General features: G+C 36.9%; 1 protein-coding gene across 3 annotated transcripts in view; it reads left to right on the top strand.

Annotated features, from left to right (window-relative positions):
- Nucleotides 1-282: 282 nt before the first annotated feature.
- Nucleotides 283-23,032, top strand: part of LOC121857807 (organic cation transporter protein-like) — a 167,583-nt gene continuing 144,833 nt past the window's right edge. For 2 of the 3 annotated variants that reach the window (XM_042354042.1, XM_042354040.1), the window contains exon 1: nt 283-566. The gene's annotated coding sequence lies outside the window, so the exon portion shown is untranslated. Of the gene's footprint in view, nt 567-1,212; nt 1,353-23,032 lie in introns of all 3 variants that reach the window. The other variant, XM_042354041.1, reaches the window with a different exon arrangement.

Below are 23,032 nucleotides of genomic sequence, written 5' to 3'. Positions count from 1 at the left end.
CTAATAGCACACTATCACTTGTGACATAGCCGAGGTAAATTTGGCTTGGAAATTTTCAAATAAAATTTTACTATTTAAAGAAAAATTAAATATTAGTATTTACGATTTTATATTCTGCCTGAAAGCGTAGTCAGGGTAGATGGAACAAGTTTGTTTAGATTTAGTGAAGGAGGAAAGTGCCTCTCTGAACAAATCCATGTTCATTCTAGGGAAAAAAATACTCGCGTGGTGGCAAGTGAGGTGAGAGACGGGGGCCCCAGCCGAGTCGGCAAACGCTCCGGCTCCGCTGCCTGTCAGAGGGGAATTTTCCACCATCAGAGGAGGGTGTGCTCCGTACTCTCTTGCCTCCACTCCCCTGTTTGTGATATCATCTTACCTGCTGCTTGGGTTTTTCGTTTGAGAAAAAAATACGTGGATCGTGTTCTTTCAGCTGAGCAAGTTGTGGCAGCAACCTACAGCAGAAAATTGTGAGCATCACCTGAACAAAGTTTCCATCACTGATTTTCCAAGAAGCTGTGATCAAAATTTTAGGTCCCACATGAGAAGACCAAGAATTCCCTCAACAGGTATATAACTGTCGTTTTTGTATACTATGTATATTTTCTAAAATTATCATACCTGGATTTGGTAAAGTCGCGTCATTAAGATAGATGGCACGACTTAATGCGACGTTGTGTTGGTAAGAGGTAAATTATGGCAAGTTGCATCACCTTAGCAAAGTATGCGTACCTTTGAAATTGTTAAAATAATTCACGAGGAGTGATATGGACTTATAAAAAAAAGAATAAATGCTAGTTAAGCCATCTAGTTTATAAAGTAAAACCTGTAATTAGTTTAAAAAAAACTGGATGCAGAGGAATAATCGCCGTATTTGAGTATACAGTATATTCAACTTGGATATTTCCGCTTTATGTTGCAGGCTGTTTCTACTTGTATGTGATATTGCCATACCATCTGTGAGCTGGTCCATCAAACCTCCAACCACCATTTGGTGACTTCATTTTAATGGCGACAGAATGTACCCTCCGTACTGGTGACTACAGACAACGAAAAAAATATACATTACTTCATGAAAAATGGTTTAATGAAAAATATGTATTTGACATTTTAATCTGTCTCGCTCTTTTCTTGCCTTTAACCATTTAGGTAGTGCTTATGTAAATTTTATGATATTTACGAATTTCTGATGGTCTCGTTGGTATCATTAAGCAGGTGAGACTGGACTGGGGCGAGCGGTAACCTAGTCCCCATATCCCCTGCATGTTGTATGGCAGGTGCTTGAACTCCAGAGAACAGCCAAGGTTGCAGAGCTGAGCTGATCCCACTGCTCTTCTACGAATCTGCCAATTATGGTCAGTATCACCTTTAGCGTCTTTACTCCTCAGTAAAGCGTCGGCATTGTCGTCTTGTTGCGGCCATTTTAAAATTATACGATTCTGCACTGGCTCCTCGCTGAGTTTGTTAATTGCTGTACGTCGCATTTGGACAGGGAGAGTTTTTTTTTTACCATTTGAATTCTGAGCCAATTATCGTAACTTAAAATTTGACAGGTTTTACCGTGGTTCAGTTCCCCCAAAGCCGATTTACTGTACGTATTTCATTTTGGCATTTTTTGACGAGGTCAAGTTCAAACTTCCTTAAAGCATACTTCTATATTTTAAGCTTATAGACGATTACATTTAGACCAAGCTTACGATTAAAGCACAGAATAACGCTACTCGCTGATTTTCAAAAGGATATATATTTTTTGTCATTTACTGTAATAACAGGTCACAAAAATGCCTAATTTTAAGGATTTTTTGTTCATTAATCTGACCAGACACAGCACGGACATCTTGATACAGGTATAAATGGGTTTGGATGCCGTATATATATATATATATATATATATATATATATATATATATATATATATATATATATATATATATATATATATATATATATATGAAGAGGAGAACCAGGGTAAACACAAACATCTTGAAGTAGGGCTTCTTTTAATTGCTAACGTTTCGGAAATAATCCTTTTCCATCATCAGAGCCTAAAAAGTTTTGAAGTTTATCGTAGGTAAATTTTCGTATAATATTATGTTTTTATTGTATATCACCTGTATTTTTTAACTTTTTCAAAATTTTTAGGCTCTGATGATGGAAAAGGATTATTTCCGAAACGTTAGCAATTAAAAGAAGCCCTACTTCAAGATGTTTGTGTTTACCCTGGTTCTCCTCTTCATTATAAAACTACGCTTTCCACGTAACAAGTCCATTGCTGAAATTATATATATATATATATATATATATATATATATATATATATATATATATATATATATATATATATATATATATATATATATATATATATATATATATATATATATATATATATATATATATATATATATATATATATATATATATATATATATATATATAGAGAGAGAGAGAGAGAGAGAGAGAGAGAGAGAGAGAGAGAGAGAGTTTACTCAAATGTATGTTTTTAGTGTTTGGCCCATATACCGCCGTATTTCTACGGGTTAAACTGAGACTAAAATAGAGCATGATACAGGCCCAAACAACAAATTATGTTAATATTTTAATTTTCAATTTATAGGGGAGTGAGTTGAGGGAGTAAAATTGCCTTAGCTTGCGTTTGTTAACCTCTAATTTGTAATTGATCAATTTTTATTTGCAACGAGGAATTCGTTTTGCGTTCCATACATTGTTTGCAAACCTTCCTCGAGCTTGAGAGTAGTTTCTGATGGTGAATTTGAATCCTAGTCAGTTAGTTTTTTTGTTCCGTGGTACTGTACTTGTAATTAAGCAAATTTATATTCCTTCTCAATACTGCAGTGTCGGAGGGGCGCCAGCGTCCACTCTTGGGTTGATACAGTCAGGAGAGTATGTGTGGCTTACATTTATTTTTAACTCAATTCGCATATTTTCAAATATAATATAGTATTAACTAATTATATGTAAGTTTTAGTCATTGCTGAGAACTTCGTGCAGTATGAAATTAGTACAAGTTACAAAAATAGTTAATGGGATTCAACTTTATTACAGTATATGGTCAAGCGCACTTTATTTTAATGGATATAAGAACCGTTAATGTAGATATTAAATTTTTATTCTGCAAAGTGTGTTTTAGTTGTAATACAGCACAATAGATCAAGCGGAATGCTCAAGTTAGTATATACAATAGTAATATACTAAGTGTTTTTAGCAACGTGAACTCATGGAATTCCACTATTCATAGTTTGCTTAATATCGGAATCTTTGCTTGACATAACATACTGTATTGCATAAGTATTGCATGTACAATAATAAAGGACATTTTGCAATATTTCAGACTTGTTCGATTTTTATCTATTCGATTTATTGTAAAATTTTTGTAAGATTTTTTTATTTCCATACTAGGTCTTCCATGAGAGGAAACAAACATTTATGATGCTCGTGGTGTAGAATCCTAGTAATGTTTACAGGTCCTTCATACCTGTTGCTCATCGAAAATATAACCATGAAAGTATACAACCACACGCCAGACAGTAGCTGGGGTAGGAGGTGGTCTTAGACATGAAAGTTTATTCTCTGTTTCGTGTGTGTGTGTGTGTGTGTGTGTGTGTGTGTGTGTGTGTGTGTGTGTGTGTGTGTGTTCGTAAATGGTACCCTTCCCCATGAACAATTTGAGGGCCGCCAACTGATGTCTGGGTATCTATCTGCTCAAGGTTTATGAGAGCCCTCCCCCTGTCAGGAAAAAATCGACCGGTTTTGGCGAGGTTATACTCCTCTGATCTAGTATAGGCTTCTGATCACATGGTATGCAAGGTGTTTTACCCTGGCAGTTACGATCATATTGAAAATTTTCTGCTTTTATACAGCGAAGAAAATGCACCAATCGCCTTTCGCAATTTTCCTCAACATAACTGTTTAAAAAAAACCTCGATATATTTGGAACTTAATGTTCGCTCTCACGAATATGTCATTGTATTAAGAGGTAGGGAAAATTTCCCATTTTGAGTCGGAGCATGTGACACCACTTTCCCTTCCCAGTTTATACGTGCTGTAAGGTCTATACAATACTGTAATCAGACAGTTGTGCCTGAAATTAACTACTTAGTAATAGCTGTCAGTGCTGATGTTATCTCAGTACTTCATCTCGATTTATATTCCATTTTGTTTTGTAATTGTCTATGGTGTTTCAGGGCATTTTATTTTAGTAGGTAAGTATAATAGGTCTTAAATAACGATGAGGTTCACATATTTCAGTCAAGTTTTCACGAGTAATTGAATTAATGTATAAACTGTGTGAGCAAGCCGTTGTTATTATTACAGTTTATAACTACCATTTTTTTACCAGCATTATTGTCACACTTCGATTTTGTTTGTTATCATTACTGTACCTGTATTTTTTGCATCTATATACTATTATGTCTGAGAAATTAAATTATATAGGGGCGGATCAAGGAATAAAAAAAGGGGGTCGGTTCAAGAAGTAGTGGGTGAGAGAACATGGCGTGCACAGCTTTAATTTTTTTTTGGGGGGGGGGGGGCTGTAAGCCCCAGAATTTATTTTTATTTTAATCTGACCAATATCATGGGCATTTTGATGCCATGTGCACTTCATATGAGATATTCTGAGGTCAATAGTAATTTTTTTTATTATACAAAAACGCCTGAGTACTTTACTGCATTAAGGGAAAAGCATTGAATTTTTCTGATGAAAAGGGGGGTCTGGACTCTCCTGGATCCGCCTCTGAAATATTTGATAATGATTCTTTCGTTCAATACCTTTCTGGTTTACAATCTCACTTTTGCGAAGGCAAGCATGAACTCAGCATTCTGCATGGGGTGAATTGAAATCTGGCCCAGGTAGCCCGTATAATTTCCAGGATAGTTGTCAGTGTTTACCTTCAGGAGTGTTCGTCCTTATTGATAATTATTTCAGTATTTTTATTAAGGGAACATGACGTTGGCTGTGTGCTTTCGGCAGCATTTGGGTTTAGTGTGCTGTGGACTGGTATTTGTTTAGTAGCTGGGCATTTGGGACATACATGACTCAGTAGGAAATTTTGAACTTATCTGGTTTGTAATGGTGCACTTAGAGCTTAAGTTTTTGGGATGGCGTACATTGGACTTACTAGTTTTTAATGGCGCACTTTGACCTTAATTAGCTTGTGAGTAATGAGGCACTTTGACCTAAATTGGCTTGAGGAGGCACACTTGAGTTCATTTGGTTTGCAATGGCTCAATTAGAGCTTATTTAATTTGTAGCTATGCACGGTGAGTTCAATTAGTACGTATGGGCGCACTGAGCTTAAATTGGTCCGTACCGGTGCATTGTCAGTTTACCTTAGCTCGTAATGGTGCACTGGGAGCTTAAATTGGATCGTAGTGACAGAGTTTGTTTAACTTGTAAGCTGTTAACACAGCAGGACTTCATTAAGAATACACATTTCTTCCGAGAACTGCTCGTTGCCTTATCACTCTTGATTGCCCGTGTTTATAAAGTTGATCATGCTTGTTTGCATGCACCCTGAAAAAATGACGTGGTTCACCTAAACATTAGGCAACCCAATTTATTTCACCCTAAGATTAGCCACCGTAACGTCTCCTGAGGGGCGGGGGCCTTAAGTTAGACTATGTTAGGTTAGTATTAACACGGTTAATAAATAAGCTGGGGTTAATATTGATGTGATTCGAATGCGTATGCAGATACTAATGGGGTTTAGCCACATTAGATAAGCAAGTTTACTTTCTTCTTTGTCTTGCACCTTCTGCTTACGTGGTAGTGGGTCGCCGTGGAAATCTGTGTTTATCCTGTCGGGTGAGTGGTGATAAGGGGGAGGGGTGAGGGCCATGTCGGCAGCCAAGGAGTCGGTTTCGGTTTAGAGGAAAAGGGAGGTGGGGGATTTCACGTGACGGGATAGGGGAGGGGTGAGGACCGTGTGGGATTAAGAGGAAAAGGGTATAGGCAACAAGATGAAAAAAAGGAGTGGGATGATCTCAAGGTGGCAGCTTGAAGACGTAAAACTTCTCTATGTGGCGAGGTGCCAGGCGGACTGAGATGCACCACATTGGGGTCACAAGGAGAAACACTTCGTGCTCTCAACACAATCCACTCAATAATCGCGCTCTTCCACCTTAGTGCCCAGAAATATATCATGGAAGCAAGTTTATTGTACAAAGTGTAAGTTATACTGATATAATAATGTAGAGACCAGTAAAGATAAATCTGATAATTACAGAAGTGAACACAGCCCACGACATTTTGCGCAAGCTTTTAACTAATAAAAAATGTAAGTAGTCTTTTTCACTTGGAAGAATAATGTCCTTTTGCTTATCCTAAAGAAGTCACCTTGAAATCTGGCCTGAGAACAGAATAAGCCTCCCAACCTGTTTTTATTTGCAGAATGACTTACAAAACCAGACTTAAGTACGTTTCAGAATGTTTCGACAGTTTCATATTTTTACATGACTTCTAGAATCGTAAATCATGTTGAATATGAAGAATTCCCGTTAATAATGTATTGAAAACAAAATTACTGAGTTCATTTATATGAATTATATTGTAACTGAAATAGTGTGGAACAATTCACTTTTGCTGACATAATCAGTTTATTGATTTCATAAAATGTTTTCACTCGGTACACATCTTGTCCGGCAGACACATTCAACTTTCTTATCGGTTATCTATGCAAGCCAGACCACAAAAATGAAATGAGTATTATTAGAATACGTAAAAGTGGGCATTTTCCGTCGTATACTGTAAAGGAAATGCCAAAACTCAGAGTATGGGTGGATAGTTTTTACACAAAAATAAAACGGGCGTCGTGAGTCTGATGGCAGGCTCGGTACAAGTAGGTGAGTCATCAGTAAGACCAAATTCTTGTTAGGCAAAGAAACTTTGTTCTTAATTATTATATATTTTTTTCAATATACAATTTGTTAAATTGTGCAAATCACAAATTATCGATGGTCTGAATGCGATGATTGGAAAGTATAAACGTACATTGATTATTTTCAGACTTCTTCAGAGTTAGATGAACTAAGGTGTTTGCCTTTCCAAGCACGAAGGGCCTTGCAGGCATGAACCATCATGTTTCGTCTACATTATCATCCTGAGCCAAAAGTGTTCGTGTTCATACTGGAATAGTGTTGCCTTACTCTGGGAATTTCGCATCTGTGAGCAACATCATTTAGTTAATACTGTGAGAGGATCGTGAAATGTTTAGGATGAAAATAAATTGGATATATATAATGCTAGATTTAATCGGACTAACACTTGTCACACAACTGAACAACTACTGAATATTATGTACCATATTCACATTTGTTACTATACTAAAGGTGTAACGTACAGCGACGCCGTAGTGAAGGAATTAGGCTAATTTGCACACTGTACAGTATTGAAGGGACGTATGGAACTAGCATATTAAAAAAAAAAATGCAGGGCCGTATATTACTTTATTATTACTTGTACTCTTTCTAATTTGTGGAATAAATGGTGAGCTTGTAGAGCAAGTAATTGTACTGTTTGTTGCCTGTCGCTGGAGATGTATCACTTTGGGGACCATGACGTGCAGTTTTATGTCCATGCGAGCACATTTGTATACGTGTTAGAATAATCCAACACCGGCACAAGCCCCAGTAACACTAATATGCCTCCTTAGGATCACTTATGTGTCAGCACAAGCACTTTTGTGTGTCCAAGTAAGCACCTATATGTCAGTACGAACACTTATGTGTCGACCTGTATGTGTCAGCACGACCACTTTTATGTAATGTATGTGTACCTTTCAAACATTTACCTAATGTTTCCGAAGGATCACTTTTGTGTACATTTACGAATATATTTTTAATTCCGTATATATCAATCTTTTATCTACCCATAGTCACTCTAATGTATCTATGACTACTTTTGTGTTCAACTCAGACTATTGTACCCATAGCAATATTTAGTTATTTATTCATGGGACTATTTTTATGAACCCCGTGAGTACCAATATGCCTATTACGAGTATTTATGTATACTCGTGCACTCTTGTATACAGGTGCGTAATGGCAGGTTTAAACAAAATATTTGTGTAATCACACTTAAAGTAACTACGATGATAGTGACTAAATAAGGGTGACCATGATCTGATCCACTGTTTACGTATGTTACACTACTCTGGTAAAATTAATTTCCTCGTTCGCAGAATTTTTCAAAAAAAAAATTAACCCCAAAATACTCAATAATGTCAGTTACCCCGTGTGTCAACACTTTGATTACAACACTTTACGCCATCTTGGAGTTCTCCTCTACACCTTCAGTAGCCGTGAACAATGCAATTCCATGTAATTGTTGTTAAGTTAGTACAGGTAGCATATCGTGCAGTCTTTGCACTCCTTGTCTCACTCCCCGTAATATCGTGCCATCAATCTTCAATATACATGCAGGTATACTGTACTGTACTGTAGTTGGCAACATACCACATCGTCTTGGTACTCCCTGTCTCTCAAGCGCATTGTTTAAGGTGTGTAAATTGTTACCGTCCTTCATAACTTTCACCCATCTCGTGATATAGTATCCTCGAGCTTACATTGTCTTTAGTGGTGTCGCACTTAGGTACTTTATTCAGCCGAGAGAATCCCGTCATTCAATGGGTTAAAACTTATTTCGATTAATGTTCACACACACACACACACACACACACACACACACACACACACACACACACACACACACACACACACACACAGTTACTTAAAGAGATGAAGCAAAATAACGCATTCACCCAAAGCTTGCTTGGTTCACACCCAATCCTTCTGCCAAGTTCCCCCCAAATCGGTACAATTCTTCTGTTTTTAGCTCGCTTGCAAGGAACGAGAGGAGCTCATGGCATAACCCTGGTGTCGTCATGCGTGTAAACGACTGTAAATCTTTGGTCTCCTGACAAAACTAGCTTAGATATTTTATCAACAGAGACGCCAGCCCAAGGAGAACAAACAAATAAACTTGACTTCTGGGTGGGTGTTAACTAGATCGATCCATAAAGTGAGGCGAATCCTGGCTGACAGGTCCTACTAGCTGCTGCTAACTTGCCGCAGGACAAGGGGTGTGGTGGCCGCCGCGCTGTCTGCACTCGGTCTAGCCTCGCTGTCCCCAAGGTATAAAGTTATCATTATACCTTGCATGTTCCTAAGGAATAAAAAACATGGTTTCTACTGAAAACTTTGTAAGATGTAGATTTGATGACGTTGCAGTTCTATAAAACTTCCATTTATGAAATGGGTTATAAATAAACTCAACATAACAGCTTTTGCAATAAAGATGAAACAATTTAGTTTAACTTTCATCGCTGATTATGGAAAGTGATTTATTGCTCAAACCACATGTTTGTGAGAAATAAGTTGTTCTTATGCTAGGACCAACCTTAGCAGTGTTACTCCCCTGAACGTGCGTAAGATAAACCCTAAAAAATCGTGACACAGGCAGAGCAGCTCAATTTACACGAACACAACTGTCAACACAGGAAGCTTAACACAGTTCAAGTAAATTATCAGAAAGATAAAATAAAATTATATGAGTTTTAAGTACAGTGTTCAGGAACGTCAGGGCCAGAATACTGTACAAGAATAAACTACTTGTACAGTGATTTCCATATGGTGACGGCATCTTCAACAGTAGTGTGCTAACGTGGAGATAGTATACACATACACAGATTATTATGCGTAATGATTTGAATAACTATAAATACACCAACCAGATAAAATTAATTTACCATTAACCCAATAAAACTTAACTAAAAACACCAACAAATGCTATTCACTCACTCAAGCGGCATCATTTGATCACGTACGGTTTTCATGATAAGAATATTTTCATTGCATCACGTCACAACGTATTAGGTATCATTCCTAGTTGCACTAACGAGGTTGTGAAACTTGCGGTTAGCTGTATATCACATATCCTGACAGAGATGATAGTGGCGGACGCGGAGTCCTGGGGTGGGCAGACCATGGCTGTATACTGTACACACACTTGTGCTTCTCTCCATCCATCATTTCTTTCATTTCATTCTCCATAATTTCGTTTGCTCATCGGTAATTGATTGATTGTCAGGCCTCCATCTATGTTTTAGTTTGAGTGAACAAGTTCCGTAAAATTTCATACCTAGTTGGGGAGAAACCACTTTTAACGTTTGATACCTCAAGGCTTAAGGTAATCCGGGCCAGGTGTCCAAATTTTCACTCCTTTGGTTTGAGCTTCGTAATTTTTATATATGGAAGTTCATAAGGCTTCCATCTAAGGCAGTGGTTACCAAACAATTATAATCATTACCCTGTTATTAACTGGCTACCTGGATCATCAACTGAGATCATAAGATTGATGGAAGCATATTTACAGCTCAAAAACAAATTTTATGTTTCACTCAGAGGGTTGATGGTGGATAGCGGTCAATGTAGCATCAGATAACACGTCCAACCTGTTCCGGCTCTTTGTTTTCATGTGAAGAAAGCAAGACAAACTTCGCACAAGTATATCATTGAAAAGTCACAGCATCCACTTCACAATAACATTCTCGGTATAACCCCCACACTCCTCATTCTAGCACATCATTACCTCATTACCTTATTCTGACTAACCCTTCTTACTCAGTTTTAACCTCATATGATGGTTCAGTTCCCAAGGCGTGAAGGTCAGTTCGTAACTTGTCGTAACTTGACCTAACTCATGCATGACTGGCCCAGGGAAATGTCAAGTCTCTCTCTCTCTCTCTCTCTCTCTCTCTCTCTCTCTCTCTCTCTCTCTCTCTCTCTCTCTCTCTCTAAGGTCTCACTTGATTTTCCTCACTTTCTTCTGCCTCCCCTCTTTGTTCTGCTCTCTATGTCTGTTCCTTTCCCCCTCTTTCTCTCTTTCACTCTCTCCGGGCGTGCATGGTCAGCTTTAACAAGACGAGAGGTGTTCAGAGGGCAGGTCCTGGTCTGCTGTTCACCGCGGCTGTGCTAGACCAAACAAAGGAAGTTTGAGTGTTCGTCATTGCCGGTGAATGTGACCCAGACAACATTAATATTGATGGTATATCAATTGAGTCCGGTATATATATATATATATATATATATATATATATATATATATATATATATATATATATATATATATATATATATATACACACATACACACAAGAAGGCAGCTTGTTCAATTCTGTACTGCACTCGACCGCCTTCACTTTTCTTAATTGTGAAGTTAGGTACCCAATCACAGTTGAATGGAAGATAATGGGTGCCTTGGGTGCAAACCTGCGACCCTTAGGATGGTAGGCGAGTGCTTCATCCTCTCGACCGCACTATTCTGCTTTTCCATGGTCAGCACCAGCACCAAGGTGTCCACAAACTAACATGTTGTGTGAACTGCCTCATGAAAGACTATTTCATATATACCGTTAGCTCCACTCCCGCGTTTATCACTTGGTGTTGGTAATCCATTCTTTCCCTGAGTTGTTAATCCCAAACTCTTGAAACGTGAATTCGAAGCATTCGCTAGTGAGCGGGAGTGTGAGGGTGTTTAAGGGTAGACATCGTTCTGTGGGGGGCGGGGATAATAGATGTGAGGACAGAAATTGTACATCAGTTAGAGATTGCGATGCAGGATAACGCTTTCACAATGCCAATGTGGTTTCTTCAGCCGAGTGTAAGCGTCTAGTGCTAGCCAGATGAAAATACTTCAGTTACAATAAAAGAAGAGTGGGATGAATTCATGTTCCAAGTAAGGTGTTCCTATGCAAAAGGGGGAATTTATGAGCAAAGATTATGAATGTTTGAATCTACTGTATATCTTGTAGAAGCAGCGAAGTTTAGTTAACTCCTTGACTACGAGATGGAACTTCCCCAGCTGAATAAATATCGTGTGTTGGTAGCCAGAATAGAGTAGAAGAAAGACATCACACCGAGGGGGTAATTAGCAATCAAGACAATCAAGAAGTGGGCATTACATATTTATTGTAATAGGAACATGATGTGAACAAAAATAATTTAGTTGGCTGCAGTCAGAATCAGCAGACCACATGGTTCAGTGATGCCCACTTGATTTATTTTATTCTGGCTACCACCTTGCAGTCCCCGTCTTTAAATATTATACGTTCAAGTTACCAGGACAGGCAAATGTGTATAAAGCAGTTAGCAGATGACACGAATTAGGGTCACCATGAGTTGTGTGTTGAGCATCAGCATCGTAGGAAACAAGGAGGAGAGGGCCAAGTAGGTGTTGGTGTGTAGGTAGGTGGGGCCAAGTAGGTGTTGGTGTGTAGGTAGATGGGGCCAAGTAGGTGTTGGTGTGTAGGTAGGTGGGGCCAAGTAGGTGTTGGTGTGTAGGTAGATGGGGCCAAGTAGGTGTTGGTGTGTAGGTAGATGGGGCCAAGTAGGTGTTGGTGTGTAGGTAGGTGGGGCCAAGTAGGTGTTGGTGTGTAGGTAGATGGGGCCAAGTAGGTGTTGGTGTGTAGGTAGGTGGGGTCAAGTAGGTGTTGGTGTGTATATGGGGCCAAGTGGATGTTGAATGTGTATGTGACAAGGGGATCCACACCCTCCATTATACTCCAAACAGCGTGACCCCAACCCACAACACGGCCAGCCAGACACTTACACACATAGTTTAGTATGTAGTCAATGTTGATACGTATGTTAACTTACACATCAGAAAAGGTTATCTGCTAGTTGATACAGAATAGCATTTGTGGAGTTACATAGGTCTTGTTGGTCTTTGAGAGAATTTACTGATTCTCCTGTTGGTCGTTGAGATAATTTACTGTTTCTCCTGTTGATCTTTGAGGAAATTTACTGTTTTTCCTGTTGGTCGTTGAGATAATTTACTAATTCCCCTGGTGGTCGTTGAGATAATTTACTGCTTTGCTGTTGATCGTTAAGATAATTTACTGTTTTTCCTGGTGGTCGTTGAGAGAATTTACTGTTTCTCCTGTTGATCGTTAAGATAATTTACTGTTTTTCCTGTTGGTCGTTAAGATAATTTACTGGTGATCGTTGAGTTAATTTACTGTTTTTCCTGTTGGTCGTTAAGATAATTTACTGTTTTTCCTGTTGGTCGTTGAGTTAATTTACTGTTTTTCCTGATGGTCATTGAGATAATTTACTAATTCCCCTGGTGGTCGTTGAGATAATTTACTGCTTTGCTGTTGATCGTTAAGATAATTTACTGTTTTTCCTGTTGGTCGTTAAGATAATTTACTGGTGATCGTTAAGATAATTTACTGTTTTTCCTGTTGGTCGTTAAGATAATTTACTGGTGATCGTTAAGATAATTTACTGTTTTTCCTGTTGGTCGTTAAGATAATTTACTGGTGATCGTTGAGTTAATTTACTGTTTTTCCTGTTGGTCGTTGAGGAAATCTACTGTTTTTCCTGTTGGTCGTTGAGTTAATTTACTATTGATCTTTGAGTTATTTACTGTTATTCCTGTTATCGTTGAGAGAATTTTCTGTTTTTCCTGTTGGTTGTTGAGGTAATTTACGGCTTCTGCTGTTGGTCGTCGTGAGAATTTACTGTTGATCGTTAAGATAATTTACTGTTTTTCCTGTTGGTCGCTGAGATAATTTACTGTTTCTCCTGCTGGTCATTGAGATAATTTACTGTTACTCCTGTTGGTCGTTAAGATAATTTACTGTTGGTCGTTGAGTTAATTTACTGTTTTTTCTGTTGGTCGTTGAGATAATTTACTGTTTTTTCTGTTGGTCGTTGAGAGAATTTACTGTTTTCTCCTGTTGGTCGTTAAGATAATTTACTGTTGGTCGTTGAGTTAATTTACTGTGTTTTCTGTTGGTCGTTGAGATAATTTACTGTTTTCTCCTGTTGGTCGTTGAGATAATTTACTGTTTTTCCTGATGGTCATTGAGATAATTTACTGTTACTCCTGTTGGTCGTTGAGGCAATTTACTGTTTCCCCTGTTGGTTGTTGAGAGAATTTACTGTTTCTCCTGTTGGTGGGTTATATGATTTACTGTTTTTCATGTTGGTCGTTGAAAAATTTACTGTTTCCTGTTGGTCTTGATAATTTAGTGTCTCCTGTTTGTCATTGAGAGAACTTACTATTTCTCCTCTTGGTCTTTGAGATAATTTACTATCTCCTGTTGGTCGTTGAGAGAATTTAACTGTTTCTCCTGTTGGTCGGTGAGATAATTTGCTGTTTCTATTGAGACAATTTGGAGATCGTTGAGAGAACTTCCGGTTTCTTTTGACTAATCGTTGAGATTTGTCCTATCGGCTGCCCGGCTTATTACATAATGGACCAATAAAACTTATCTTTGGCGCGCACTCTTGTTTACTTGAGAGCTTGACCCAGACGAACCAACGAATGACGTCGTCTCTTCACACTTTTTAACACATAGCCTCTAACCCAGACTCCATAAGTAACTTCAATACAGTGCATCCTTTTTTCTGTACTGCGATATGACATAATAATTCAGAGGTCCACTTATTAATGTACATTACTATCGTAGTAACCTATTCATGTGTGTGATCCTTAATTGTTGTTAGGGACGGATGAAAGGCGAGGGGTGGACGATAGGATCTTGCTCTTGTGGGGTATGGGATGTTTGATTCACACTCAGGATGGAATGGAGAAAGGAAACTCACAATGTGCTCTCTATATACATGTTGTATTGGATGTACAATGCAGCTTGGTGCTGGGAAGGCAGCATGGTTACAAGCGTGATGTAGAGAGAGCTGGTTGGTGAGGACGCTCAGAGAAGGACAGCTTGTGGGTCGCCATGCTCGCCGGCGGGAGAGAGGACCGCCAGGCAGGCGGAGGAGGAGCGAGGGCCGCCAGGCAGCGGCGGAGGAGGAGGTGTGTTGCTGGCTGGTTGGTGTAGGTAGAAAGAGACAAGTCACTACGAGGTCAGGTCTTAAATAGCGGGGGGTAGGCGTGGCTTAGTAGTTGACCCCCGCTCCGTGATGTATGGCGGCGCTGGTTGACCCAGACCATGAGGCATACACTGGGGAATTGGTGGGGTCGGTTACTCAGCGACAAACAGCGTTTGTAGGGGAGAAATCCACTACAATACTCCCCCTTCCCTCCAGGCGGTGTAGGAGACTTGTCTGCAGGGTTGCATAGCACATGTGAGGCAGAACGGGCGGTGCATGCCTCATGTGAGACAACGGCGATGGCGTGGATGAGCCTGTCACTGGATACAACTGTCTAGATACACACTATCTGTGGGAGAAGAGAGGGAGAAAAAGGGTGTGTGGAGGCGATGAATGTTGTGCTTCCCTCACGGCAGGTACAGAGTCGTCAGATGCGCCTGCTGGGGTGTGTGGGCCTGGGTCAGGAGCAGGGGCTGCGTCAGCAGAAGCGGATTAGGGCTCGTGACAGCAGCTGGGTCCACGACAGCAGCAGGGTGCAGGACATAAGCAGGGAGTACCTGAGGGAGAAAAGAGGGGTGTGTGGGTCCGCACTCAGGAACAGAGGCCGCATCAGGGGCGGCAGGGGTTACTGTTGGGCCGGGGGCGGCGTCTGAGGCAGGATGTGGTTGTAGACGTGGTGCTTGGGGCAGGAAGAGGAGCTGGTGTCTGCTTAGAGAAGCAGAGCTGCTCTAGGGTGTCTAACCCATGTGTAGAGACAGTAGTTGTAGAGCCGATGAGAGCTGCTCCTGTGTGATGCCAGTCTTCCATGTTGCTTGAAGACTGGAGACTGTTTCTCCTCCATCCTGTGAGTGCGAATCTCCGGGAGTCACCATTTGTGGGGCATGGGATGCTTGGTTCACACTCAGGATGGAATGGAGAAAGGAAAACTCACAATGTGCTCTCTATATACATGTTGTATTGGATGTACAATGCAGCTTGGTGCTGGGAAGGCAGCATGGTTACAAGCGTGATGTAGAGAGAGCTGGTTGGTGAGGACGCTCAGAGAAGGACAGCTTGTGGGTCGCCATGCTGCCGGCGGGGAGAGGACTGCCAGGCAGGCGGAGGAGCGAGGCCGCCAGGCAGAGGCGGAGGAGAGGTGTGGCTGGCTGGTTGGTGTAGGTAGAAAGAGACAGGTCACTACGAGGTCAGGTCTTAAATAGCGGGGGGTAGGCGTGGCTTAGTAGTTGGCCCCCGTCTGATGTATGGCGGCTCTAGTTGACCCAGACCACGAGACATACACTGGGGAATTGGTGGGGTCGGCTACTCAGCGACAAACAGCTTTTGTAGGGGAGAAATCCACTACACTCTAAAACATTGCAGCTTGACAATTGTTTTTTATTATGGTTGTCTCGATGGCTGTTTTGCTGACTGGTTGCCATATTAAGTAGTTTGCTGATAGATAACTGCATCTTTGCCTCGCTAACTGGTTAGCAGAGTGACTAAGTGTTTGGTTGCTGACTAACTCTGTTTATGGCTACGTGACTACCTGGTAGATTGCTGACTAACTCTCACTGTCTGGTTAACTGATTGACTAACTGACAACTCGACTGGTTAAGTGGGGTTAAGGGTATTGAGTGTGACGCAACACGATCGAACTCAAAAGTAGCCTTGGATCATCTAGCCATGTTGACTGCAGACCAAATGGCGGTCAAGAGTATACAGTATATATATATATATATATATATATATATATATATATATATATATATATATATATATATATATATATATATATATATATATATTATATATATATATATATGCAAGTAAATTACTGTAGGTGCGCGTGATCTAGTAGGCTGATAACCACAAAACACGAGTCGCTTTCTAATTCATCTTCAGGGTGAGTACAGTACAGAGAGGACAGTTCACGGTCAGGTTTAGTAATGGCTAATTTTAAATAGCACTCAACGTCAGTAGTCAGGTCAGAGGTAAGCCCTCTGACCTGACTACCGACCTGCGTGCTATTTAAAGATTAGGCACCTAATACCTGCCATGGACCTCCACCTCCTCAAACAAGCTGATCACCCAGATGTACACAGCACTTTTCTTCCTAGTGGTTATCAGTATATATATATATATATATATATATATATATATATATATATATATATATATATATATATATATATATATATATATATATATATATTTATATATATATTTATGTATACAGTTGTACCCACTTAATGCTGTCAATAGAACCCAGAGGGTCCTATGCTAAGTGAAACTAAGTGAACAACAGAACATATGGGATTAATTCCACAGAAACCAGCCCGAACCCCAAACCTACCTTCCCTTTTGAAGACACATAACTATGTTGTAGTAAAAATAACATCTTAATTTTATGATGGTACATGCACACAATTAATACTTAAGAGAAATAGAGAAATACAGTCGCTAAGTAAATGTCCATTCAAATAATGGACTCAACTCCCTCCCTCTTCACGCTACACTGCTGGCTCTTCCTCTGAGAAATTTTTGGGGAAAACCACTAAATTTTAATAAATAATACCTCAAACTAAAGTTAGGATAATGTCTAATGCAAAATATATGATGTTTATATTCAAAATGATCATCAAATTATAAGAATTCCAACAATGTAAATTATATTCTGACCGGGTAATTTGTATGAATTTTATGAGCTAAAACAAATATCTTCAGTTAATAAAAAAAAAAATATTCTTCACGACACTATCTGTCAATCAAAGTACCCCACCTTGCCTTCCCCCCTCTTCCAACCGCGCGGTCAGTCCCAACCCTCCCCCCCACCCCCCACCAATCCTCCCTTCAAGAGATGTTGGGTGAAAAAAATAAATTTTAACATTTTGTATTAAATAATACCTCAGATTAAAGTTAGGATAATATAATTGACATTGCTGGATTCCTTGTAAGACCAGGAATATTTTGAATATAAATGTCATATATTTTGCACAAAAGAGAACATATCTACTCAGAGTGAACATTTTATCTAAAATTTGTATGTCTAATGCAAAATATATGATGTTTATATTCAAAATGATCATCAAATTATAAGAATTCCAGCAATGTAAATTATATTCTGACCGGGTAATTTGTATGAATTTTATGAGCTAAAACAAATATATTCAGTTAATAAAAAAAAAAAATATTCTTCACAGGGTAACAGATGGTCGGTCGGTCCCTCCCTCCCCCCACCCCCCACCAACCGTCCCAAGGAGATGTGTGGGATAACCAGAATATTTAACTTTAGTAATAAATAATACCTCAAACTAAAGTTAGGATAATATAATTGACATTGCTGGATTTCTTGTAAGACCAGGAATATTTTGAATATAAATGTCATATATTTTGCACAAAAGATAACATATTTACTCAAGAGAAAACATTTTATCTAAAATTTGTATGTCTAATGCAAAATATATGATGTTTATATTCAAAATGATCACGAAATTATAAGAATTCCAGCAATGTAAATTATATTCTGGCCTGGTAATTTGTATGAATTTTATGAGCTAAAACAGGCAGTCAGGCAGGGTGGCTGGTGGGGCAAATCTAAAAATAGCGTCTCGAGCCGGACACTCACCGCGTATATGTGGAAAAAATCCGTGTTAAGTGAAAGTTCAGCTCTGGCGAGGCACCGCGTATATGGTAAAACGTGTTAAGTGAAACCGATTTAGGCGGGATAATACTGTATATATATATATATATATATATATATATATATATATATATATATATATATATATATATATATATATATATATATATATATATATATATATATATATATATATATATATATATATATATATATATATATATATATATATATATAATGCAATAGTTTGACAAGTACTCCATTAGATGGTAATTAAAGTGATCTAATTACTTGTAATAATGGACTTTACTGTATGCGATAACTATAACAGTGTAGTAGTTGAACCAAGAATTAATAATTGTTAAATTCGAATTAAAAATTATTGAAACGTTAAAATTTATTGTAAATTGTCGGATTATATAAGTCCTTCTGACATTACATCCTACATGATATTGTATTGATGCAAATACTGTTTGTAACAAAGAAAGGAATTGAAAATTACTGTTATCAATAAAGAGATTGACATGCTTCACGCAATATCTGATATAGTAATAATATCGATCAGACAGTATGTGGTATGTACTGTAATAGATTGGTAATTATTCTATAGAACATACTGTATGTTTGTATGTTGAAAATAGCCGAATGTAAATTTTGGCTCATGCTGGACGAATACTAATAACAGCAGTCTTGAGATGAAATAACTTCTGTAGTTTGATTTACGAAAACAGCAATTTTACTGTAAATAAAAATGCACTCTATGAAAGTACAGTACCCACTTCATTGTAATTAACTCATGTTATTTACAAAAACAATCATTATAATGTGATTTACAAATTTGTATTTTTACTTGAAAAAGTTAATGAAACTAAAAAAAAAAATCCTGTATAAAAATAATGTAATACTGTATACGAAGACAGCCAATTACTGTGAGAAACTAATGTAACTAACGTTAGATTATTATATATTAATATGTAACTAACTAAAACAGCCAATTTACTGTAAATGAAATGTAACTAATTATCAAATGCAGCTTTTCTGTGAATATGAATGTAATTAATTAACGAAAGCAACTTCTTACTGCAAATAAAATGTAATAAAAATCAGCCATTTTGCTGTACTGTATAATTATAAAAAAGCAACTAAAGCAAATTTTAGTGTAATAAAAGATGTACTGTTGAAAGCATCCACTGTACTGAAATCATCTGATGTACTGCAAATTACGAAAAGAACATTATGTAATGCATCTTTATACTGTAAAAAATATATTTATTTTACAAGAAACATGTAGAAAACTATTTACTAGAGCATTATACTGTTAAGAACAACATAATTTGCATAAAAATAATGTACAAAAGAAATGTAAATTACGAAAACAAATTTTATGTAAAATAAATATTGTAATTACGAAAAAGCTGAATGTAAAACAAGGTAAAGTTTTCATAAGAGATCCAACATCTAATTGTTAAATTGACAATTTACTTACACAAAGAAAAGTTTTGCAGCTTTCTTTTTTGGTGTCAAAATTCGTTGCCGGAGAGAAAATCAAGACATAAATGAATTTTCACTGATAAAATGGTTGTGTATCAGTCATAGTGGCAAGTGTTTACCTGTAGGTGAATGTAAATAACCATCCCTGAGCTACGTCCGAATTTAGCAGGAACAAACCAAACAGCATTAATAATTACCCAGTTTTGTCTGTAATTTTGGCAGTGCTCAGTGGTTCGTGCCAGCTAAAATCAAACATTCAGTGATCAGCGATACTCACTTGCCGCCTTGCCTAGTTTCTAAACATTTTTTACGGTATACCTTCATTATGATTCGATTTTGTGTCTGATTGTGTATTTGCACTGCTCATATAATTTAAGAACAATTTGTTTGTGTAATCTTATTGTCAAATAAGTAATAAGTTTTTGGAGATTTTCTGGACTTTTACCATAATAAAAATATTGTAATTTACCTCCCCCGGAAAAAAAATGTACAATAAAATAAAATGTAAAAAAAATAATTTACAAATGTAAAAAAAAAATTCATACAGTATATCTTCATGCTCCGAAAAAGTGTTATTTACGAAAATATTTCAATGTAAAAGATGTTACCTGTATTACCAAATTTGCTTAATAGAAATGATTTCCTTAATTTATGACAATAGTCCTATTTGTTAAGAAATGATGTAGTCAATAAAAACTTGCTGTTTATTGTAAAGAAAAAACTAACATTGGAAATTCTAATATTTGTGTAAAAATGTGAATTACAGAGAGAAACCACAATTTGAAGAATGTAATCAAGCGAAAAGATTCTCTATATTGTAATAAAACAATGTAATTTTTAAAACAATATTAGTAATGTAAATTATTGGAATGTGAGAAAACTACAGTACTGTAAATAAGAAATTAAACGAAAAGATATTGAAAAGTAATCTAAAGAATAAATCTCCACTGTAGTATACTTTCTCATTGAGAAAGGTTGTATTTTTAATGGGAAAAATGATAAAATTTTTGTGTAAAACAAACAAAAAATTTGCAGTGAAGTAAAAGACACATTTCTTTTTCGCTGTAAGGATTCATTTCCCATATTTGTAAAAACTTATGTATTCAAAGAATTATTGTAAAAAAGAATGACATTATAACAAGTATACATATATATTATTGCAATTGAATATTATTATACATATTAATATACTGTATTGATAATATTCTGTATTGTAATATTTTTTCTGTAACAACAAAAGGTGAATCTTCAGTATCGGTATCCTCTGTGATGAGATATATTTGTTTAATACTGTACCTGTATCTTACTTCACGTGTTGTCCAAATATGAATCTCAGGAGCTTCCGAGTACTATAGAGTCACTTAGAAAATTGTACTTAAAACAGTAGCCCCCCCCCCCCCATTTTTTTTATTTTTTTTATTATTCTTTTCCTGTATTTAGCGGATAATTATTCGTGACTTATCCACGAAAAAACGAATCCTGTTTCATATTAATTTTATCTTAAACGACTGTTACTTTCAATGTCACGAACGAATATAATTTTTATCTTAATAAACGATTATTTTTTGTACTAACGCATTATTATTTTTATTATAATAAACCCAGTTTATTATAATAAACGAATATTTATTTATTATAAACTGCTATTATTAACAAAACAATATATATATATATATATATATATATATATATATATATATATATATATATATATATATATATATATATATATATATATATACAGTATATATATATATATATATATATATATATATATATATATATATATATTTATTTATTTATTTATTTATATGTGTAATGAATGTGTGCCATGTTCACTTATGACGAGGTATTCATCATAACAGATCTAATTTTATATTTACCAGGGTGGTTGCCCCGGGGCACACAGTCACCCCGGATGTGAATAAATTCAACACCCTAACATAATAATATAACAAAATATGTACACAATTAATGCTATTCTTGTAACATGCAATAGACAAATGTGTTTGTTTTTAGTCTTCTAATATTCACTGTAAAAATAACATACACACGGCTGTAAGTATGTTTTGACATCATCTAATCTGTGAACTTTAAATAAGATGAAGGCGACGTGCTTTCTCGAAGACAGGATCATACATTTGTAAAAAAAATTCTGCACTAATAGCACTTCCAAAGGGTAGAAAAATCACGGCAGCAATAATGTAAAAGCAAGTCTAACAAGAAGGAGTCATGGAGTGAGAGACGCGGCTCTCATGGAGCAACATTGTCCAGGAAATTGTAACGTATAATATAAACGAATAAACCAGAGAACCATTTTCCTAGTGAGAAAAAAATGAAGAGGAATAGAAGACGACAGAAAAGGATGAGACCAAGAAAATACAAAAACAAGCAAGCGGAATGAACGAAACGAAAGGAGAGTGAGAAGCTGAAGAAGGTTCAAGGAAGACAGAGACGACGAGGAGCAAAAGAAAGTAGAAGAAAAGCACACGATAACGAAAGAAAGAAGAGTATGAGAGGAGCAAACTGACCCAGATGGAAGGATGCACAGCCAGTCTCTGGACCTTAACAGTCCCAGCATCAGGATCCAAACATGTAAGTAAACAAATGACTGCAGCAGTAGTATGCGGTGTGTATGATGTATATGGAAATAAACAAAGAACAAATTATGTATTAATTTCCTTTGAAATCACACTCATAAGAATTTATCAAAATTTTGGGTGAGTCGGAGAGTTCAAACAACAACGTAAATTACAGCCTGTTTGATAATGAAAATTAAATACAAGTGTGTGTGTGAGACTTTACTAACTTGTGGACCAAGCCTGAAGCTAAATTACGTTGTCCAGAAAAGACAAAGCAAAAAAAGACTTGATTCCAGACTAAATTGCAAAGATTATGTGCGAATTAGACCAAATTTTATAACCTTTGGCAAGAAGTGATATAAATTAAAAATTCCTCCCAGGACATGCATGGAGACGTTAGTTGCTGGACCAACATATACTATATATATATATATATATATATATATATATATATATATATATATATATATATATATATATATAT

The sequence above is a fragment of the Homarus americanus genome, unplaced genomic scaffold, assembly GCF_018991925.1.
Source record: "Homarus americanus isolate GMGI-L3 unplaced genomic scaffold, GMGI_Hamer_2.0 scaffold16712, whole genome shotgun sequence".
In the NCBI taxonomy this organism is placed as follows: domain Eukaryota; kingdom Metazoa; phylum Arthropoda; class Malacostraca; order Decapoda; family Nephropidae; genus Homarus; species Homarus americanus.
The sequence above is the reverse complement of the archived record's forward strand: the minus strand, read 5'-3'. Positions and strand labels throughout refer to the sequence as shown.